The 22,278-nt window shown below is 45.2% G+C and overlaps 1 protein-coding gene across 4 annotated transcripts in view; it reads left to right on the forward strand.

The window, feature by feature from the left end:
• fcsk (fucose kinase) overlaps nucleotides 1–22,278 on the forward strand; it is a 336,758-nt gene that overhangs the window by 1,186 nt on the left and 313,294 nt on the right. The window contains exon 1 of one of the 4 annotated variants that reach the window (XM_072279283.1): nucleotides 15,858–15,952. The exons of the other annotated variants lie outside the window; for them this stretch is intronic. The gene's annotated coding sequence lies outside the window, so the exon portion shown is untranslated. Of the gene's footprint in view, nucleotides 1–15,857; nucleotides 15,953–22,278 lie in introns of those variants that run through there. 4 annotated transcript variants of the gene reach the window in all.

Genomic DNA, 22,278 nt, shown 5'->3' on the forward strand with positions numbered 1-22,278 from the left:
CCTCACCTACCACCCCACCAGCCTCTGGGTCCAACATATAATTCTCTGTAACTTCCGCCATCTCCAACAGGATCCCACCACCAAGCACATCTTTCCTCCCCCCCCCCCCTTCTGCGTTCCGCAGGGATCGCTCCCTACATGACTCCCTTGTCCGTTCGTTCCCCACCGATATCCCTCCGGGCACTTATCCTTGTAAGCGGAACAAGTGCTACATATGTCCTTACACTTCCTCCCTCACTACCACTCAGGGCCCCAGACAGTCCTTCCAGGTGAGGCGACACTTCACCTGTGAGTCAGCTGGGGTGATATACTGAGTCCGGTGCTCCCGGTGTGGCCTTCTATATATTGGTGAGACCTGATGCAGACTAGGAGACCGTTTCGTTGAACACCTATGCTCTGTCCGCTAGAGAAGGCAGGATCTCCCAGTGGCCACACATTTTAATTCCACGTCCCGTTCCCATTCTGATATGTCTATCCACGGCCTCCTGTACTGTCAAGATGAAGCCACACTCAGGTTGGAGGAACAACACTTTATATTCTGTCTGGGTAGCCTCCAACCTGATGGCATGAACACTGACTTTTCTAACTTCTGTTAATGCCCCACCTCCCCTTCTTACCCCATCTGTTATTTATTATTATTTATTTTTCCTCCCCCTCCTCCCCATACTGTAACTCCTTCCCTGCTCTCCATCTTCCTCTGGTGTTCCTGTCCTCCTGTCCCATGATCCTCTCATATCCCTTTTGCCAATCAGCTCTTGGCTCCATCCCTCCCCCTCCTGACTTCTCCTATCATTTTGGATCTCCCCCTCCCCCTCCCACTTTCAAATCTCTTACTATATCCTCTTTCAATTAGTCCTGACGAAGGGTCTCGGCCCGAAACATCGACTGTACCTCTTCCTATAGATGCTGCCTGGCCTGCTGCGTTCACCAGCATTTTGTGTGTGTTGCTTGAATTTCCAGCATCTGCAGATTTCCTCGTGTTGGAAAATACTATTTTGTTTTGTAATACTACTCCCACATTTCCTATCATTAGTTCACAGCAGTAATGGGATGAATATTTTCTTATATTAGGTACTGGAAACATATGAATTTGAGTAGCCTTTAAAATCACGTTATTACTGATGTAAGGCTCATTTATTTGAAAAGGACAGCTTTTAATGATTCCATTCCTAAGAATGCTACCTAGATTGTGAGAGTTGTACAGCATGGGAAACTGCCTACTGACCCACAGTAGCCATGCCTATACTATATCTGCATGCTGCTACACCTTGGAGACATCAGACCGCAGGTGCTTGAATCTGGAGCAACACACAGTGTCACGGGAATTCGGCAGGCAGCGTTTATGGAAGGGAAATTTAACAGTTCGCGCTCAGATCGAGACCCTTCTTCTGGACCGTTTCGTTCCTAATGCTTTCTGATCTGCTGAGTTTCTCCTGCACTTTTTTCTTGTGTTGCTTCTTCTATATCTGACCTATTTCATTGGCTGTCTAAATGTCTCTTAAAAGTAGCGATTGTATCTGATTCCACCACTGCTTCTGGTAGTGAGCTTCATATATCAGCCACTCTCTGTATGGAAGAAAAAAAATATTTCAAATCTCCTTTAAAGTTCATTCCTTTCACCTCAAACCTGTCCCCTCTGGTTTTTGATATCTTCGCATGAGAAAAAGATTTTAACCATCAATGCTACCTATACCTCTATCAGGCCACCTGTTGGCCTGGAAAAAAAATAAAACTGCCAATGTAATCAGTATAAAAATAGGATCGTGTATGTTGTTTAACAGAACCCTGGTTAACCCCTTCTGTACCAGATCCAGATCAACGGGTTTACTATACACTGTCAGGATAGATCTATAGTCTCTCAAAAGCAGAGGTGGAGGAGTATGCCTCATGATCAACTCTTCTTGGTGCACAAATATATCAGTGCTGTCCCAATTCTGCTCACCAGACCTGGAATATCTAGCAGTAAAGTGCCGTCTTTTTTTACCTACCACGGCAGTGCTCTGGGGTCATTCTGGTAGCAGTTTACATTCCACCTCAGGCCAATGTCAATCAGGCTTTAGATGATCTGAGCAATGGGATCAACATGCACGAAACAGCACACACTAACGCCTTCACCATCGTTTTGGGAGATTTTAACAAGGCCAGTCTGAAAAAATCACTAAGCAACAACCATCAACAGATCACTTGCAATACCAGAGGAAACAACACACTGGACCATTGCTACACCACCATCAAGAACGCCTACCATGCTATTCCACGCCCTCACCTCGGGAAGTCTGATCACCTAGCTGTACTTCTGCTCCCTGAGACTGAAGACTGCAGTACCAGCAGTAAGGACCAAGAAGGTATGGGCAAGGGAAGCACAGGAGCGCCTACAGGACTGCTTTGAATCAGTGGACTGGAAAGTACTCAGGGATTCATCTTCAAACCTGGATGAGTTTGCTGCAGTTGTTACCGACTTCATTAAAACCTGTGTGGATGAGTGTGTCCACAAGGACTTACTGTATATTCCCAAACCAAAAACCATGGATGAACCAGGAGGTACATATTCTGCAGAAGGCTAGTAGGTTTTCAAAACTTGCAGAGAGATTTAGGCCAGTTAGAAGAGTGGGCTGAAAGATGGCAAATGGAGTTTAATGCTGAGAAATGTGAGGGGCTACATTTTGATAGGACTAATCAAAATAGGACATACATGGTAAATGGTAGGGCATTGAAGAATGCTGTAGAACAGAGGGATCTAGGAATAATGGTGCATAGTTCCCTGAAGGTGGAATCTCATGTGGATAGGGTGGTGAAGAAAGCTTTTGTTATGTTGGCCTTTATTAATCAGAGCATTGCGTATAGGAGTTGGGATTGTTATAATGTTGAAATTGTATAAGGCATTGGTAAGGCCAAATTTGGAGTATAGTGTACAGTTCTGGTCACTAAATTATAGGAAAGATGTCAATAAAATTGAGAGAGTACAGAGGAGATTTACTAAAATGTTGCCTGGGTTTCATCTCCTAAGTTACAGAGAAAGGTTGAACAAGTTAGGTCTTTATTCTTTGGAGCATAGAAGGTTGAGGGGGGACTTGATGGAGGTGTTTAAAATTTTGAGGGGGATTGATAGAGTTGACGTGGATAGGCTTTTTCCATTGAGAATGGGGGAGATTCAAACAAGAGGACATGAGTTGAGAGTTAAAGGGCAAAAGTTTAGGGGTAACATGAGGGGAAACTTCTTTACTCAGAGAGTGGTAGCTGTGTGGAACGAGCTTCCAGCAGAAGTGGTTGAGGCAGATGTGATGTTGTCGTTTAAAGTTAAATTGGATAGATATGTGGACAGGAAAGGAATGGAGGGTTATGGGTTGAGTGCAGGTCGGTGGGACTAGGTGAGAGTAAGCGTTCGGCATGGACTAGAAGGGCCGAGATGGCCTGTTCCAATGCTGTCATTGTTATATGGTTTTATGTGGCATTCAAGTCTGGCAACCCAGCCTGTACCAGAAAACCAGGTATAATTTGTGGAGGGATATTTCAAGGGCGAAGAGACAATTTCAAATGAGTTTAGAGGCGACATCAGATGCACAGCAACTCTGGCAGGGTTTGCAAGACATTACTTCCTACAAAGTGAAACCCAATAGCATGAATGGCAGCGATGCTTCACTACCAGATGAACTCAACGCCTTCTATGCCCGCTTTGAAAGGGAGAACACAATTACAGCTGTGAAGATCCCTCCTGCACCTGATAGCTCTGTGACCTCCCTCTCAGAGGCTGATATTAGGCTGTCTTTAAAGATCGTGAACCCTTGCAAGGTGGAAAGTCCTGATGGAGTACCTGGTGAGGCTGTGAAAACCTGTGCCAACCAACTGGTGGGAGTATTCAAGGACATTTTCAACCTCTCACTGCTACGGGCGGAAGTTCCCACTTGCTTCAAAAAGGCAACAATTATACCAGTGCCTAAGAAGAATAATGTGAGCTGCCTTAACGACAATTGCTCGGAAGCACTCATATCTACAGTGATGAAATGCTTTGAGAGATTGGTCATGGCTAGACTGAACTCTTGCCTCAGCAAGGACCTGGACCCATTTGCAATTTGTCTATCACTGCAATAGGTCAACAGCAGATGCAATCTCAGTGGCTCTCCACACAGCTTCAGACCACCTGGACAACAACATGCTGTTCATCGACTGTAGCTCAGCATTTAATACCATCATTCCCACAATCCTGACTGAGAAGTTACAGAACATGGGCCTCTGTACCTCCCTCTGCAATTGGATCCTCAACTTCCTAACCGGAAGACCACAATCTGTGCGAATTGGTGATAACATATCCTCCTCGCTGACGATCAACACTGGCACACCTCAGGGGTGTGTGCTTAGCCCACTGCTCTACAATCTATATACACATGACTGTGTGGCTAGGCATAGCTCAAATATCATCTATAAATGTGCTGACGATACAACCATTGTTGGTAGAATCTCAGGTGGTGACGAGAGGGCGTACAGGAGTGACATATGCCAACTAGTGGAGTGGTGCTGCAGCAACAACCTGGCACTCAACATCAGTAAGACAAAAGAGCTGATTGTGGACTTCAGGAAGGACAAGATGAAGGAACAAATACCAATCCTCATAGAGGGATCAGAAGTGGAGAGAGTGAGCAGCTTCAAGTTCCGGGGTGTCAAGATCTCTGAGGATCTAACCTGGTGCCAACACATCGATGTAGTTATAAAGAAAGCAAGACTGTGGCTATACTTTATAAGGAGTTTGAAGCGATTTGGCATGTCAACAAATACACTCAAAAACTTCTGTAGATGTACCATGGAGAGCATTCTGACAGGCTGCATCACTGTCTGGTATGGAGGGGCTACTGCACAAGAGTGAAAGAAGCTGCAGAAGGTTGTAAATCTAGTCAGCTCCATCCTCGGCACTAGCCTACAAAGTACCCAGGACATCTTTAGGGAGCGGTGTCTCAGAAAGGCAGCATCCATTATTAAGGACCTCTAGCACCCAGGGCATGCCCTTTTCTCACTGTTACCATCAGGTAGGAGGTACAGAAGCCTGAAGGCACACACTCAGCGATTCAGGAACAGCTTCTTCCCCTCTGCCACCCGATTCCTAAATGGACATTGAATCTTTGGATATTACCTCACTTTTTTAAAATATACAGTATTTCTGTTTATGCACTTTTTAAAAAATCTATTCAACATACATAATTGATTTACTTAGATTAGATTAGATTATGACACACAGTCCTCTTTTATTGTCATTTAGTAATGCATGCATTAAGAAATGATACAATTTGTTCCTCCAGAATAATATCACAGAAACAGAAGACAAACCAAGACTAAAAAAAACTGACAAAAACCACATAATTATAACATATAGTTACAACAGTGCAAAGCAATACTGTAATTTGATGAAGAACACACCATGGGCATGGTAGAAAAAAAAGTCTCAAAGTCTCTGGAAAGTCCCATCATCTCACGCAGATGGTTGAAGGGAGAAACTCTCCCTGCCATGAGCTACTAGTGCCACAAACTTGCCGATGCAGCATCCTGGAAGCACCCGATTGCAGTCCGACTCTGAGTCCATCCGAACTTTGAGTCTCCGACCAGCCCTCCGACACCGAGCACCATCTCTGCCGAGCGCTTCGAACCCGGCCCCGGCAACAGGCAATAGGCAAAGCCGAGGGTTTGGGGCCTTCCCCTCCGGAGATTGTCGATCGCACAGTAGCAGTGGCAGCGAAGCAGGCATTTCGGAAGTTTCTCCAGATGTTCCTCTGTGATTCTCACGTCTGTCTCCATCAAATCAGGATTGCGCACGGTCCCTATTTAACAAATACGATATCAATTCGAAGTGGCCACGCACACTGTGTCGTGCTGCCATCTTCTCCTCTCATTATTATTTTTATTTTATTTATTTTCTCGCTCTGCCAGCTTATATATTGCATTGAACTGCTGCTGCTAAGTTAACAAATTTCACGTCACGTGTCGGCGATAATAAACCTGATTCTGATTCTGGAAAGCTATGTTTGGCGCATTTGATCACTTGGTTATCAAAGAGTTATTTTTAACTCTGATAGAAATGAATTATTTTTATACACATATTTGCGTGTTATTTATGATGCCACAGTGTTGTTAATCAAGTGAAGCTTTGTCTTCCAACGAGCTGTCAGCTATGAATTTCATGGATCAACCTTATTAATTGTCCAGTGATTGGAAAAGGTGAATGTACATGAAATTGCTAACCCTAAGTTCAATGTCACAAATACTGACCACACAAACAATTTAAGAGCTTAAATTGGAAGGAATGAAACAAGAATTGGGGACTTAATGCTATTTAGATGTGTGAAAATAACTATTTTTGTTCTTTTCAACTGTGACAAGAATGCACATCGATAAAGATGTTAGCTGTCTTGGGCTGGCACCAGTGGGATCAGCAGTTGGTCTGCCACCTGTCTTCAGGAGAGAGAGAGATAAGGAAAACAATGGAGCAGCATTTGGAGATGTTAATGAAGGGGAAGGAGAGCTGTCAAGATCGGCTCTCCCTTTGAACCCTGAACTGTTTGAAGTGATGGACAGGCGATACCCCAGCAGGGGGATAAAAAGGGACAGGTTCGCTAAGGCAGGACACACACGACACCCGAGGTAACAAGACCCTGGAAGCGGTGCGTCTCTCACAAGTCGGTGGGAAGTACCGGGCCATAGACGCACAGGGTGGAAAGGCACGATCGGCGGGAACCTGGTGTGTGTCCACCCTTGCCTGGGTGCCAGGTTCACCGCAGGGAAATGATCGTATCTGGAAACGGAGGGGTCACGGTCGGTGACCTCAGATGACATCACAAAGGACTCGCCCGAAAGCTGACTGCGAAGGTCTGTGTGGAAGCCTTGAATATTCATTCGTTTTGCTCTCGCTCTCCTTCTCCCCACTGTCCATCGCCACGGCAGCGATTACTGCGAACTGAACTGAACTAAATTGAACTGAACTTTGCGTCACTTTGAAACTGGTCATTTACCCCTAGACAACGATAGAGCTTGATTGATCCTGTTATCTTAATTCTGTGTACATGTGTGTTTATCATTGCTGAACTGTTGCATTTATTATCCTTTGATTAGAGTACTGTGTTGCTTGTTTCTTTAATAAAACTTTCTTAGTTCTAGTAATCCAGACTCCAACTGAGTGATCCATTTCTGCTGGTTTGGCAACCCAGTTACGGGGTACGTAACATAAGTGGGGTTCTCGTCCGCGATTTTGAACGCTAAATTTGGGACGGAGTAAATTGATTGGGTCAAAATTCCCGAAAGAAAGAAAAGACAAACAGCAGAAATGGAGGCTGAAGAAATTATAACGGCGCCGACCTTGGAGGCATTAGAGGATGCCAGGAAATCGGAATTGGTAGCTGTGGCCAAACGGTTGAATCTTGCTAAGGGGAAGTCGTCAATGAGGAGAGAGGAGATACACAGAGCTATCGTAGAGCACTATGTATCTAAAGGTGTGTTTCCCCAAGGCGAGCTGGGGGTGGTGTCTATTGAAAAACCTGCTGGAGACGCGGTACAGGTGCAGCTTGAAAAACTGAGACTCGAGCACGAGTTCAGGGTACGGCAGTTAGAACACGAAGAGAGAGAGTTAGAAAGGTGGGAGAAAGAGAAACAGTTAGAAAGGCAGGAGAGAGAGAGAGAAAGAGACAGCTGGAGTGAGAGGAGAAACAGAGGGAAAGGGAATTCGAGCTGGAGAAGTTAAAGATAAGGGCAGAGCAGGGACCTGTGCCGAGCCAAGGTGGAGGGTTCCGGGCGACCCAGGAGGTTAGGCTGGTTCCCCCATTTGACGATACCGACGTGGATCGGTACCTTCTCCATTTCAAAAAAGTTGCTACAAGTCAGGACTGGCCAAGGGATAAGTGGGCTGTTTTGCTTCAGAGTGTACTGAAAGGGAAAGCCCAACAAGCTTACTCAGCTTTGTCCGCGGAAGATGTCCAGAGGTATGAGGTGGTGAAAGAGGCCATCCTCAGGATTTATGAGTTGGTCCCGGAGGCATACCGGCAGGGGTTCCGGAATGCGAGGAAGCAGTGAGATCGCACATATTTGGAGTTTGCCCGTGAGATGCAGACATATTGTGAGCGTTGGTGCGCCTCGAAGGGGGTAGAGGGGGATTATGACAGACTGCTACAGCTGATCCTGATTAAGCAGTTTAAAGGTTGTGTCCCTGAGGGTATGAGAACCTACCTAGATGAGAAAGAGGCAGCCACGTTAGCCGCAACTGCTAAGTTAGCGGATGAGTATGCGTTGACGCATAAAATGAAGCTTGCCCCGAGTAAAGGCTACCAGAAGGGTAGTCAGGACGGCGGGGAGAGTCCGCCAGAAAAGTCAGAAAGTAAGCCGGGCACTAGTGAGAAGGATAAGATAGACCGGGAGCAGTCTGGCAGGAAGTCTCCTGGGGTCGTCTGTTATAACTGTGGGAAAGTCGGACACTTTGCGTCCAGGTGCTTTGCCCCAAAGAAGGAGACGGGAAAAGGAAAAACGGCGATTTTGACTGGCTGTATCGAGCTGGTAAACGAACTGCTAGGGAAGGACAGGTCTGCCAAAGTTCAGGAAGAGCGCGAGAGGTTTATCTCGGCCGGATTGGTGTCAGTGAAGGAGGGGTTAAAACCAGTTCCAGTGAGGATCTGGAGAGACACAGGAGCAAGTCAGTCACTGATACTGAAGAGTGTATTAGAGTTTAGCTCAGAGACCCAGACTGGGGAGGTCAAGGTCAAAGGTATTGGGGAAGGGACAGAGACAGTCCCTTTGCACTAGGTACACTTACAAAGCAACCTGGTCTCTGGACTAGTCACGATTGGGGTGAGGTCCGAATTACCGATGAAAGGCATGGAATCTTGCTCGGTAATGACCTCGCCGGGGGAATCGTGTTCGAAGCAGTGAGATTGACAGGTCAGCCTGCCAGCATTGAGGCCCCGCCCATGGACTCACAGGTTCATCACGGGACTGCGGTAGTAAATTTAGCTGAGATGTTTCTGCCAGCCTTGTACGAGAAGGGGGTAGAAAGTGAAAAGAAGGAGTGTAGTGAGACAAGAGGTAGTGAGGGAGCTGGGACAGACGTAGCATTAGCCAGGAAAGAATTTGTGCAGGCGCAGGAGCGAGACGAGGGGCTAATGGTTTTGGCAGAGACAGCTCTCTCTGACACAGATTTAACAAGGGAACTAGCAGGCTATTGTGTGGAGGAGGAAGTGCTAAGGAAGAAAGGGAGACCAAGTACCGTACCCGCAGATGAGGAATGGGGGGTGGTGCAAAAGAGTTATGGGGATGAGATTTTTAACCTGGCCCACAAGGTACCCCCTGGTGGACATTTTGCGGTGCTGGAGGAAACAGTTGGTGGAATCATGAAAAAGGTTTACCGGCTGCCCAGGAGGGAGGATGTTATTGATTATGGCCAACGCGAACTGAGACGGTCACAGGCTTTTGATATGCTAACAAACCTAGTCGGTGTTAGCACGGAAATCAATGAAGCTAGGGTCCCCCTGATAAGAGAAAAAAACCATTTTGAAAAGATGAGTATGGTATCGACCAGATGGGAGAAGGCTACTGTTTTGGCCAGCTCTGCTGATAAGGTCTCTCCCTTAATCCCTGAACAAAGCGACTCTTTAGGAGAAGTAATTAGACGACTCGCACACGTGTGTTTGATTGTCCCGAGGCGATGCAAAGAACTGGGACGTTGGGTGGTGCTTGCTACAATAGGGCAGCCTAGCGTGCAACAGCCCTATAGAATGAGTAATTCAGTGACTAAAGGGCTGACGAACACAGAGGTGTGTATTGGCGATGTAATACGGCTGTCTGAAGCCAGCTTGATAGTGAACCTTGAAAAAAATGAGTTCGGCCACACGAAGGTCACTTACCTGGGAATTGTGGTGACATAGGGGCAGCTGGCAGCGATGCAAGCTAAAGTGCGGGCTATCTCTGACATCCCAACCCCGACAGACAAGAGGGCCCTCAGAAGGCTCTTGGAGATGGTGGGGTACTGTAGGAAGTTTTGCAATAACTCTGCGGTTACCACCCCTCCCCCTCCTACTAAGCCCTTGCGAGAGAAAACTAAGTTGGAATGGGACGACCCTTGTTATTGTGGTCCGGGACGAAACCCAATGAGGTTACATTGATCGCAATTCATCAGTGTTTTTGGCCACTATGAAGTTTGCTAAGTTGGAGCCTGGTCTAAGGGATTATTAATAACACATATAAAAAGAACAGAAAATGTGATGGCTGACTGTCTGTCAGGTGTTGACAACTTCAAACTCGCTGTATTAGCCAAATAGCTGATAAAGATGTATATTTGTGCATTCATGTTTGTAATTTTTACCCCCGGTAAAAATCCTAAAGGGGGGAAGTATGACAAGAATACACATCGATAAAGATGTTAGCTGTCTTGGGCTGGCACCAGCGAGATCAGCAGTTGGTCTGCCACCTGTCTTCAGGAGAGAGAGAGATAAGGAAAACAATGGAGCAGCATTTGGAGATGTTAATGAAGGGGAAGGAAAGCTGTCAAGATCGGCTCCCCCTTTGAACCCTGAACTGTTTGAAGTGATGGACAGGCGATACCCCAGCAGGGGGATAAAAAGGGACAGGTTCGCTAAGGCAGGACACACACGACACCCGAGGTAACGAGACCCTGGAAGCGGTGCGTCTCTCACAAGTCGGTGGGAAGTACCGGGCCATAGACGCACAGGGTGGAAAGGCACGATCGGCGGGAACCTGGTGTGCGTCCGCCCTTGCCTGGGTGCCAGGTTCACCGCAGGGAAACGATCGTATCTGGAAACGGAGGGGTCACGGTCGGTGACCTCAGATGACATCACAAAGGACTCGCCCGAAAGCTGACTGCGAAGGTCTGTGTGGAAGCCTTGAATATTCATTCGTTTTGCTCTCGCTCTCCTTCCCCCCACTGTCCATCGCCACGGCAGCGGTTACTGCGAACTGAACTGAACTAAATTGAACTGAACTTTGCGTCACTTTGAAACTGGTCATTTACCCCTAGACAACGATAGAGCTTGATTGATCCTGTTATCTTAATTCTGTGTACATGTGTGTTTATCACTGCTGAACTGTTGCATTTATTATCCTTTGATTAGAGTACTGTGTTGCTTGTTTCTTTAATAAAACTTTCTTAGTTCTTGTAATCCGGACTCCAACTGAGTGATCCATTTCTGCTGGTTTGGCAACCCAGTTACGGGGTCCGTAACACAACTAATAAATCTATTTCTGAGCACAATCATTGAAGATACTCCTGGTCTGAAGATCGAAAGCACATCTGCTGAAGGGGATACTCTGAAACACATGTAATGCCCAGGTTAAGAGTTTTACTGCTCTGCTGTGAGATAGTTTGTATTGGTAGTTTTCTGTAAAGACAGTGTGCCATGCTGGAAAGCGTGCTTTGGCTAAAATAAGGACACATGTCCAACTCAAGAATATGAGTCAGCCAATCAGGATTGTGGAGAAGAGTTTTCTGAAGGACAGTAGTCTGGCTCAGGGGTCTTTTTGGCGGGGGCTGTGAGAGGACAGGAGGGAAGATGGCTGAGGATGCCGTCCCTGTTGCAAAAGGTGCTTGGTGCAGATGAATGGCTCCGAGGAGAAGGACCAGTGCTCCCATGGGAGAGCCTGTTTGTTCAAAATGGATTTCAAGCGACTTTTGGAATGTGCTTTTGAGCAGACCATGGGTCCAGCCCAGGAGCAAAAAGACAACTCCAAGATGAGCTCTGCCTGTGTCTGCACGTTTGGACTGGGTTAACTGAAATAGGCCCTTTTTTTTTCCCTGTTCTTTTTCCTACTAACTGTTTGATAAAGCTGAACTCCGTAAATATACTTCCTTTATAACTTTATGCGGTGTACGATTTGTTATTTCTTGCCGACCGACAATTGTGTATGGGAAGTATTTGCTCAAATTGAGGTTTGTTTAATTGGAACATCACTGTGTTCCTGTTCGGTTAAATCCCAAATCATACCGACTCTAGATGCCTACTGTAAATGAAAGTTGGCCTTCTCACTGCTCAATCCCGTGGCTGTTATCAAAGCTGGTTAATGCACCAAATTTCCATATGAGGCCGGTGATGGGGTTACACACAAAATAATCAAAAAGGGTCTAGTGCTTTCCCAGTGTATCTTCCAGCCGGGTACAGGTATCGATTATAACCAATGTTTCAATGAGAAACTCTGCCATCTTGATGCTGGGGCATGTCTAGTCTGGTGGCATTTATATCCCCTTATATTCCTTATGGGTTAGTCCTAATCCAGCAGATATGCTGAAAGCCCGAGAAGAGTTTATTTGGCAAAATAATCAATTTCCAGTTTATTGTCAATCAACTGTTCACATGTAGGAAGCTGAATGACACAATTATGACTGAGGAAAACAAGCCAGAGCAGTGGGGAATAAAATGAGAAGAAAGTAATTGAAGCAGTAATGCATGCATAAATGTTGAGTTCTCTTCTGATATTTGCTTGTTTCCATTTTGTTTAATGAAGAAGACATTTAAAATACAAATGAAAGGGTGTATGTTATTGCTGAAAATAAAATAAAATAGAGATTCCGGTGACGTCATCGTCCAGAATGGCAGCTTAAATCAACAGCTCCTCCGGAAAAACGCACATATTGCCCTGTTAATCCATCAAATATAAGATCTTTCGAAAATATCTGAATTGATAAGGGGGGCAAGAATGGGGAAAAAGAATGGAGATTAAAAAAAGCATCACTGCAGAGCCTATGGACGAGAGAGGTGCAACGCGCAGCTCTCCTACCCAAACACGTGCTAGCGAGGCTGATGTGGGGCCTCGTTCAGGCGAAGCGGCAAATGTGATAAAAATTCTGGAAGAGATACGGGGATTCCAAAAAGATATAAAACAGCAACTCAATGATATAAAGTCAGAGCTCGCCAACGTCAGTCAGAAAATAGCGGTGGCAGAGACACGAATTGAGAAGGTGGAAGATCGCGTGCAAAACGTGGAACGAATACTAAGCAAGACGATACAAATATTAAATCAACAAGAAAGTAAACTGATTGACCAGGAGGGAAGATCACGATGGAAAAGTATCATGATATGCAATGTTCCCGGAGGAGCGGAGGGTTTGTCTATGATAGATGTCTATGGTAGGAAAGTTGCTGCGGAACGCGCTAGAGATTCCCTCCACTATGGAGCTTGGAATTGAGAGGGCACATCATGCTCTTGTCCTGAGGCCCTACTGGAGACAGAGAAGATAATTAGATTCCTTCGATACAATACCAAGGCGGAGATTCTACAAGGGGCTTGGGATAAGAAGAGGGTGTTTTTGGATGGGAAATTAATATATTTTGATCAAGATTATCCCCGGCGGTCCTGCAGAAACGTTAAGAATATTCTGCAGTAAAGCGAATATTAAAGCAAGGAAAGATTAGATTCCAAACGCCGTACCCTGCTAAACTGTGGGTGTTTTACGAAGATGGCATGCAACTGTATCAGACAGTGGAAGAGGCGACTACAGACATGAGGAACGGAGTGCTGCCCGTCAGCATGATCAAACCGAGGGAAAGCCTGGCTGAACAGTTAACCCGATCTGCTTGGGATAAGAGAACCGAGAAAGCAGGGGACGGGAGGAGGGCGAGAGAATATCAGAAAGAGACTGTGAGTTTTCCGAAGACAGCCCTCACACCCTCCAGAAGAGCCATAAGGTTTGGCTAACTTTAAAAGTGTTGATAAGATAGATGGAAGCAAACATAGTGCTATACCTATTTCAAGAAATACTTATTATAATGTGGATTTTATATTACTAATTTTTTTTATTCATTCATTCACTCCTTTTTCCCCACCTAAGAGAATATATATAATATGTGGGAGGAATACACAGGGAAAGCTTTTCTGTCTAATGGACATAGACCTGTTCACTTTTATGGGTACTGTAATGGGGCCCCCAACTCACAGGGAGGAGGGGCTATCCCCCACGGCTAGACGTTTCCTCCAGCTCAGCCCAGGGTCACCTACTAGAGACCTCAGCCTTGGAATCACACCTTCGTTGCCTTTTTCTTATTATCTGCATTTCTTGGTTCTTATTTGTTGAGAGAGTAGATCGATTAAGTTTTATTCTGCTAATTTCAATGATATATTGACAGATAAATACACATGGCTAAGGACAAAGCAAAATTCATTTCTTTTGATGTCAATGGGCTGTTAAGTCCAATCAAAAGCAGTAAAATTCTATCCAAAATGAAAAAAGAACAAGCTCATGTAGTATATTTACAGGAAACTCAATTAAGTGATAATGAGCATGGAAAACTAAAGAGAATGGGCTTTATTAATTTGTTTTTCTCCTCGTATAAATCAGGACATAGGAGAGAAGTTTCTATTCTTATCTCAAGCAAGCTAAATTTTGAAAAAGAATTCGAAATAGGAGATAAGGAGAGCAGATATATTCTCGTAAGGGGGAATATAGATGGAAATTCAGTTACTCTATTGAATATATACGCACCCCCAGGAAATGATATTAGTTTCTTCCAGAAAATTACTAATATTATGGTAACGGAAACAGAAGGTCTCCTGATATGTGGGGCAGACTTAAATTTACAATTACAACCAAAGTTAGACTCTTCCAATAGAAAAACCTATGAAACAAAATCCTTACATAAGAGAGTTAATACACTTTTTGAAGATGTTGGTTTAATTGATATAAGGAGGGACCTTTTCCCCGACAGAAGGGATTACACTCATTATTCTGCCCCCCCCATTCTGTATATACAAGAATAGACTATTTCGTAACATTTAGAAAAGACAAAGACAAAATAAGCACCTGTGGAATTGGGACGATAGATGTAAGTGACCGTGCACCTATATATTTATCTGTTGATTTTGACCTACAACCAAAGGATACTATTTGGAAACTAAATTCAAGTCTACTCAATGATCCCTATTTTAAGAAACAAATTAAAAAAGAAATTGGACTTTACTTAGAAATCAATGATAATGGAGAGGTTTCACCTCCCATTCTATGGGATACTCTGAAGGCTGTCTTAAGAGGGAAAATTATAGTGATATCTTCATATAAGAAATAAAATAAGGAGTAAAACATGAGAGGAATTACAAAATAAGCTGAAGGAACTAGAAAAAACACATTGAATTTGGCACAGGATACATTAGAGGAAATTTTAAAAATTAGGAATGAAATTAATAGTTTGGCTACACAAGAAATCAGGAAAAAATTAATATTTCTGAAACAGAGACATTATGAAAGTGGATCTAAGTCTATGAAAATACTGGTGTGGAAACTGAAGAAAAAGATAACAAAAAGTACAATTCTTAGAATTAGGGATCCAAGAACAAAAATGATAAAAAAATAAGCTCTGAAATTCAAGAAGCGTTTGAAGTGTTTTATAAAACTCTATATTCCAAAGTTCCAGGGGGAAGCATAACCCAAATTGACACTTTCCTGAATGCTCTAGAGTTACTCACTTTAAGCGAAGAACAAAATAGAACGATGACTGCTGACATAACTGAAGTTGAACTAAAAGCAGCAATTAGTAAGCTTAAATTAAGCACGTCAGCAGGATCAGATGGATATACAGCAGAGTGGTATAAAAGGTTTAGAAGTGAGTTAATTCCTGTCTTACTCCCCACTCTGCACTGGGCCCTAAGAAAGGCGCAAATGCCACCCAGCTGGAAGGAGGCGATAATCTCAGCTATACCAAAAGAAGAAAAAAGCCGAAGTAAACATGCTAATTAATTAGGTGCCGCCCGACACATAATTGTCGACCCAGATCATAGATGACGCAGTCGGCAATCGGCACTGATCGGCAATTGGCTTTTTTCTTAAAGGTTTGCTGTGTGCCTCCCGGCTACCGTTGGATCCCTGTGCGCCTCGCGGCAATGTATTGGCTGGTGGCCTGGAGGGTGGGGGCCACTGCACCACCCAACCTGCGACGACTCAGTCTAACACACCATCATCAGTGTGCTCTGCACTGTCTTCCCAATTCCAGTAAGTGATACTACACTGTACATACGTTATTTCTACTTTATATCGGCTGTGTATTTTTACGTGTTATTTGCTATGATTTGGCAGCTTCATAGCTTAAAGGTTACTGGAGAGCGCTTGCGTGAGATTTTCTGCCGACGGCGCTTGTGCGAGATTTTCGCTACGGAGAACAGTGCAGTAATGATTGTGGAAAAGTATTTCTACTTTATATAGACTGTGTATTTATCATATCATTCCTGCTTTTACTATATGTTACTGTTATTTTAGGTTTTATGTGTTATTTGGCATGATTTGGTAGGTTATTTCTGGCTCTACGAACGCTCACAAAATTTTCCTATATAAATAAATGGTAATTGCTTGTTCGCTTTACGACATTTCGGCTTACGAAGCATTTCATAGGAACGCTCTACCTTCGGATGGCGGGAGAAACCTGTATCCATTCTTAATGTAGATTATAGATTATTTACCTCCATCATGGCCAAATGATTGGAAGAGTTTCTACTCATACTGATACATAAACCTCCCTTCTAAACCACCAATCTAGCAAGATCAAGATCAACAACACCCTGGCGAAGCTACCGACCCAGCTGGAGACCACCGCACCAGAACTGCTTCTTAAACTCCGGACCACACCTGGACCCGACCAGCGAGGCCCACCACGTTCCCGGAGACCCACGGTCTGCTATCGTGCCGGAGCGCTTGGCGACACGGCCCATTCCGACCAGCACCTCTCCAGAGCAGACGACCACACAGAAGTGACGGCGGAGACGTCAAGGTGCCCCAGACGCTTCCCCCAGAGCGACCACCGTAAAGCCCCATTGGTGGCCATCCACAGCTGCCGGAAGTGAGGACTCCGTCACTGACCTTGGAAATCGAGCCTGAGGCTTGGCTGGAGCGGAGGCCTCCGCAACAGTGACTCGGTTTACGGACTTGTTTCAGCAAGAAACCCGGCCATCCGGGATTAAGTGTTGGCTTCAGGGCCTGACCCAATCGACAGCCCGGGCCCCCGGCAGCTGGAAGTGGCAGTGGTGCCTCCCCTGTTACTCGGCCCGACCCGGAGCGTCCGACGTCGCGACCGGCTGATCGATTCCTGCGGGACGCGTCCACCAACCTCAAGGAGCTGACAACAACACACTGCATCGATAGAAACCTGGAAAGATGCACTACTTACCGAGGAAGAATGGGAAAAGAGCTGGGCTGCTGGTCAGATTGAAGCTGAGGGGCTTCAGGGTCCCTATGCCCACCATCCTACTAGCTAATGTGCAAGCCATAGAGAACAAGGTGGATGATCTTACAGGGAGCCTCACCTACTTCAGGGAGATGCAGAACTGCTATGTACTCTGTTTCACCGAGACCTGGCTCTCCCCTGCCACCCTGGACTGTGCCATCCGACCGGAGGGATTTTTGATCCATCGGATGGACCGCACGGCGTCTTTGGGCAAGACAAGGGGTGGTGGTGTCTGCCTACTGATCAACACTGGGTGGTGCTCAGACACAGTGGCACTGACAAGCTCCTGCAGCCCGGACCTGGAACACCTGTCGGTGAAGTGTTGTCCCTACTATCTGTCAGGAATTCGCCTCGGTCATACTGACAGCGGTCTATATTACCCCCCAGGCGTACGTGGAGTGTGCTTTGAACGTACTGTATGCCAACGTCAGTGAACTTGAGACCAGGTATCCGGAGGCTTTAATCATTACATCCGGGGACCTTAACCAGGCCAACCTCAAAAAGGCGCTGCCAAAGTTATACCAACATGTCTCCTGCCCCACTAGAGGCCCGAATATACTTGACCGCTGCTACACAGCAGTCAAGGATGCCTACCGTTCCGTCCCACGACCTCACTTCGGAAAATCCGACCATCAGGTCGTACTCCTCCTCCCGGCTTACAAGCAGAAACTGAAGGGAGGTCACGGTGTCAAAAGTAGTGTCGCGTTGGACGGAGGAAATGGAGGTCCTCCATGACTGCTTTGAATTGGTGGACTGGTTAGTATTCAAGGACTCAGCAGCTAACCTCGATGAGTATGCCTCAGCTGTCATGGACTTTATTTGGAAATGCACGGAGGACTGTGAGTCTCGCAAGACGATCCGGGTATTCCCTAACCGGAAACCTTGGATGAATTATGAGGTCAAGTCCCTTTTAAAGGCTGGAGCTGCGGCTTTTAGGTCCGGGAATACCAGTTGCTACACGGAATCCAGGCGTGAACTCCGGAAAGCCATTAAGTGCACCAAGAGGCAATATCGAGCCAAGTTGGGAGCCCAGGCTAACCAGAGGGATGCCAGTAGACTATGGCAGGGTCTAAATGAGATCACTGGGCACAAAGAAAAGGCTGGGAATATCAATAACTGTGGCGCTTCTCTTCCTAACGAACTTAACGTATTCTACGCAAGATTCGAACAGAAGAGGAGCGTCCTGCTCCCTCCGGATGAACCGGACCTGGTGGCATCGAGATTCATCGTCACCGAGGAGGACGTTAGAAGGGCTTTCCTGAAGATAAATCCAAGGAAGGCGATGGGCCCAGCTGGCGTCCCAGGACGGGTTCTCCGGGCCTGTGCAAGCAAGCTAGCTGGAGTGTTTGCTGACATCTTCAACTGCTCCTTGTTTCAGTCTAAGATCCCGTCGTGTTTTAAGAAGGTAACGATAATCCCAGTGCCGAAGAAGAGCAAGGTGGCATGCCTGAATGACTATCGACTTGTAGCTCTGACATCAATTGCTATGAAGTGCTTCGAGAGATTGGTTATGGCACACATCAACCACAGCCTACTGGTCAACCTCGACACTTTGCAATTCGCCTACCAGAGCAACAAGTCAACGGCAGATGCCATCTCTCTGGCCCTACATTCCTCCTTAGAACACCTGGAGAATAAAGATGCATATGTAAGGGTCCTTTTCATTGACTACAGCTCTGCCTTTAATACCATCATTCCAAATAAACTGATTCCTAAGCTCTGGAACCTGGGCCTTAACACTCAGATCTGCAGCTGGATCTTCAGCTTCCTCACAGACAGGACCCAGGGTGTAAAAATAGGGGACAAGCTCTCCTCCACAATCACTCTGAGCACCGGTGCCCCACAAGGCTGTGTACTCAGCCCCCTGCTGTACTCACTGTACACCCATGATTGTGTAGCCAAGTTTCCATTGAACTCAATGTATAAGTTTGCTGATGACACAACAATTGTAGGCAGTATCTCAGGTAATGATGAGTTTGAGTACAGAGAGGAAATTAAGAACCTGGTGGCATGGTGCGAAGACAATAACCTATCCCTCAACGTCAGCAAGACAAAGGAATTGGTTGTTGACTTCAGAAGGACTAGCGGACCGCATGACCCAATTTACATCAGTGGTGCGCAAGTGGAACAGGTCAAAAACTTTAAGTTCCTTGGGGTCAATATTACAAATGACCTGACTTGGTCCAACCAATCAGAGTTCACTGCCAAGAAGGCCCACCAGCGCCTTTCATTCCTGAGAAAACTAAGGAAGTTTGGCCTGTCCCCTAAAACCCTCACTAATTTTTATAGATGCACCGTAGAAAGCATTCTTCTGGGGTGCATCACAACCTGGTATGGAAGTTGTCCTGTCCGAAAGAAGCTGCAGAAGATCGTGAACACGGCGCAGCACATCACACAAACCAGTCTTCCGTCCTTGGACTCACTTTACACCACACGCTGTCAGAGCAGTGCTGCCAGGATAATCAAGGACACGACCCACCCAGCCAACACACTTTCCGTCCCTCTTCCCTCCGGGAGAAGGCTCAGGAGCTTGAAGACTCATAAGGCCAGATTTGGGAACAGCTTCTTTCCAACTGTGATAAGATTGCTGAATGGATCCTGACCCCGGATCTGGGCCGTACCCTTCAAATATCCGGACCTGCCTTTCGGTTTTTTTGAACCACCTTACTTTCCATTTTTCTATTTTCTATTTATAATTTAAATTGTTATTATTTGCTAATTTTTACTATTTTTAATAATTTTAATATTTAATATTTGTAATCTGGGAGCGAGAAGTGCAGAATCGCTGTGATGATTGTACGCTCTAGTACCAATTGTATGGCGACTATAAAGTACATAATGATCAGACAGGTTTTATACAACAACCCCAAACACAAGACAATATACGAAGGACACTTCACATTATGGATCATATACAAAAAAAGTAAAATTGAAGCAATAGTGATGAGCGTGGACGCTGAAAAGGCATTTGATTCATTTAATTGGAATTTTCTTTCCAGAGTTTTACATAGATTTGGTTTCCATGACACAATTATTAAAACTATACAGGCACTATAATGACAACCCTACTGCTAGGATTAAAACCAATGGATATTGGAGTGGGATACACAATGCCCAAGGAGAACACCCACACTGTTTTTATACAGAATTGGCTTATTAGTTACGGATATTGATGAAACCCACTCATCGGGGCTGTAGTATAAACTTAGCTCATTAGCTAACTCTGCTAAAAGCACGTGACTAGGCAGTGAGAAGCCCATCTTCCATGAGCAACACACGCCTAGGGTTGGTATGATTTGGGTTCAACCAAACAGGATTGTTGGAATATTCCAGGCAGTAACAGTAATTGTAGTGCAAAGTTATAATTCGCCAGAAAAATAACATCGTGCACCAGCATAAAATTATGAAACATAATATTTTTCAATATTTCAACTTCAACAAGCAGTTAGCAGAAAAGGGAAAGAAAAATAAAAGGGCCCATTACGGTTAAAGCAGAGTTAATTCCTGGGATGACCGGCTGTATCATTTTACTCACACACCGAACCCATGTTCTGTGTGAAAGCCACAAGCCACAATTTGAATCACAAGTGAGAAAATCTGCAGATGGTGGAAATTCAAGCAACACACACACAATGTTGGAAGAACTCAGCAAGCCAGGCAGCAGCTATGGAAAAGAGGACAGTCGACGTTTCAGGCTGAAACCCTACAGTAGGACTGGAGAAAAAAAGATGAGTAGAGTTAAAGGTGGAGGGAGAGGAGAGAGAAACACAATGTGATAGGTGAAACTGGGAGGGGAGGGGTGAAGTAAAGAGCTGGGAAGGTGATTGGTGAAAGAGGTACAGGGCTGGAGAAGAGGGAATCTGATAGAGAGGACAGAAGGCCCTGGAAGAAAGAAAAGGGGGGAGGAGCACCAGAGGGAGGTGATGAGCAGGCAAGGAGATAAGGTGAGAGAGGGAAAAGGTGAAGGGGAATGTTGAGGTTGGGGGACCATTACCGGAAGTTTGAGAAGTCAATGTTCATGCCATCAGGTTGGAGGCTACTCAGACAGAATATAAGGTGGTGTTCCTCCACCTGAGTGATTTTGCAATCGTAATACTGCTGATCAGTCTGATGTTCCATTTCATTCAGGTTTTCCTCTTCCCAATTGATAATTTGCATGTATCTTCATAAAGCTGCTAGTTGAAGGGGACTGTTATTAGCACTGATTCATTTATGCAATGGGCTTAGTGAGAGAAAAGGGTTAAGAAAGGGGAAGTAGGTGATGCTGTTCTGGGGGAATGTATTGGAAAAGGTGCTTAGCCCCACAGCCGTAGGTGTAAAGTGAGTAGAGCAAGGGGCTAAGCACATATCCTTGTAGTGTTCCTGTGTTGCTGGAGATTGCGGTGGAGATATTTTTGTGTGTGAGTGAAATCTGTGAGCTTGGTCTCCAGTTGTCTTGTACTCCTTGCCACTTGAACCAGGCAGTATGCAACCGACATTAGAAGAAGTCCCACATAGGCATTGCTCATTTTGTTTTATTCCTGAGGGACTGAGGGCAACAATAGCTATTATTATGGGACATTTGGGCATCCTTACAACTACAAGATCTAATTTTATGTTGTGAATTTTGCACAAAGAGTGACTTCAATTTGGCTTCATTTCAACTGCCCTTGTGAAATTTGAGTTTCTTCCTTTTATGGGAATTAATTCAAGCTGCCGATACTTACTTCTACACTGCTGTGTTTGAGTGCGTAACAAGAGAATTCTCTCATGATTTGAGTTAACTATCTGTGCCTGTTTGCACACATACTTCATCAATCTCTCTGACTGTGAACAATATTAACATTCAGATGGTGCAAGGCATGGTTCGAATTGCTAAGCTACTTAATCCACAGTAAAGAGTAATTGTTATGTTCTAATTTGTTAGTTTAATCACAATAACTTACCTTCGTGTAATATCATAAAAATAATGAACACACCAGCCACTCCACAAACAAAAGAAAATCTACAGAAAAAAATCTGCAGATGCTGGAAATCTAAGCAATGCACACAAAATGCTGGAGGAACTCAGCAGGCCAGGCAGCATCGATGGAAAAGAGTACAGTCGACGTTTTGAGCCGAA

This window comes from Mobula birostris, chromosome 15 (genome assembly GCF_030028105.1).
Source record: "Mobula birostris isolate sMobBir1 chromosome 15, sMobBir1.hap1, whole genome shotgun sequence".
Classification (NCBI taxonomy): Eukaryota; Metazoa; Chordata; class Chondrichthyes; order Myliobatiformes; family Myliobatidae; genus Mobula; species Mobula birostris.